This window comes from Poecilia formosa, unplaced genomic scaffold (genome assembly GCF_000485575.1).
Source record: "Poecilia formosa unplaced genomic scaffold, Poecilia_formosa-5.1.2 Scaffold847, whole genome shotgun sequence".
Taxonomy (NCBI): Eukaryota; Metazoa; Chordata; class Actinopteri; order Cyprinodontiformes; family Poeciliidae; genus Poecilia; species Poecilia formosa.
Window position 1 is genome coordinate 96,246 of NW_006800786.1, and position 1,993 is coordinate 98,238.

Consider the following 1,993-nt stretch of genomic DNA (forward strand, 5'->3'; position numbering starts at 1 on the left):
ATTTGATCCAGGTGTGTTTGAGCAGAGATGCATCTAAAAGTTACAGGATGGTAGAACTGGAGGACTGGAGTTAGTGACCCCTGGTCTAGGTGTTGTAGTTTTTTAGCTAAAGTAAATTAAAGATGCTGATGGTAGTTAAAAATTAGGTGGAATTGCACTTTAGCCATTTCACAAATTGGAAGCAGCAATTGGAAACCAACTTCAGCTTCATCCAAGCAAGAGGCGCTAACATACATCTCTTAATGTATAAGACATCTATGGTCGGCATAAAATTAATCTCAAATGCATAATTTAATCAAATGTTCTTATAAATGATGGTGGCGTTGGCTGTAGGAGTTTGCTTTGCAATCGGTGGGTTGTCAGATTGATGCCTGGTCTACTGTGGAGATTTCAGTTTGGTGTATTAAAGGCATTATTAAAAAAGAAACCAAAATATCACACCAGCATTCTGTTCTTTGTAAAATTACTTTTGCAGTCTTGTTTACGGTTTTACATTATAGATATAAATATCAGCGAGAGAAATTTAATCGATTCAAACTTAGTCCAGCAACTAGACATAGAAACCTATCCGTTAGCCACACCCGTCAGAGTTTCAGCGTTAGACTGCAAGGAACTACCTGATATTACACACCAAACTAAGCCGTTGGATTTCCTGGTTTCTGGTAACCATCGTGAAATGTTATCATTTTTTGTCTTCCCGGCTGCCAACTCACCTGTTGTCCTGGGCTTCGATTGGCTTCTTCTTCATAACCCCAGAATCAATTGGTCTAAGAGGCATTTTGAATCCTGGTCTATTTCCTGTCACTCCACCTGTCTCCGTTCTGCCGTCCCGATGGGCCAGTCACCGGCTAACCGGCAGGAGGCGGACCCACCCTATCTCTCGACTATCCCTCCAGACTACCATGACTTAGCCCCCGTGTTCAGTAAGGCTAGCGCTCTCTCTCTACCTCCGCATCGCCCATATGACTGCACCATTGATCTCCTACCTGGAGCGCCTCTGCCCAAGAGTCAGCTGTATAATATTTCCAAACCAGAAAGAGAAAGTATGGAGAAATACATAAATGAGTCACTGGCCGCAGGAATAATTCGCCACTCGTCTTCTCCGCTCGGGGCGGGGTTTTTCTTCGTGGGCAAAAAAGATGGTTCCCTTCGACCCTGTATAGATTACCGGGGGTTAAATCAGATCACCATCAAGAATAAGTACCCGTTACCTCTCCTAGCTTCAGCGTTTGAACCGGTTCAGGGAGCAACTGTCTTCACTAAATTAGATCTAAGAAACGCTTATCACCTTCTCAGGATCCAAGAGGGTGATGAGTGGAAAACCGCCTTTAAGACACCTCTGGGCCATTTCGAATATTTAGTAATGCCTTTCGGCCTGTCAAATGCACCTGCCTGTTTCCAAGCCTTAGTGAATGACGTTTTGAGAGATTTTTTGAACATCTTCGTTTTTGTCTATTTTGACGACATATTGATCTATTTCAGGACTCTGTGAGAACATAAGAGACTTGTTCACCAGCGGCTGCTGGAGAATAAATTGTTTGTAAAGGCTGAGAAGTGCGAATTTCACCGTCCATCAGTCACCTTCCTGGGATTTGTGCTCGAGGGCGGACAGGTAAGACCATCAGAGGAGAAGATCAAAGCTGTTCTGGACTGGCCTACTCCAGAGAATAGAAAGCAACTTCAACGATTTCTGGGGTTTGCTAATTTCTATCGGAGGTTTATCAGGAACTATAGTCAGACGGCCCAACCCTTGACTGCTTTAACCTCAGTTAAGAGATCCTTCCACTGGTCCCCCGAAGCAGAAACAGCTTTTAAAAAGCTGAAGACTCTGTTTGCTAACGCTCCTATCCTCATTCAGCCGGACATCACGAAACAGTTCATCCTAGAGGTTGACGCTTCAGACTCTGGAGTCGGAGCTGTGCTTTCCCAGCGTTCCGAATCTGACCAAAAGACTCACCCCTGTGCCTTTTTCTCTCGTAGACTCTCCCCTGCT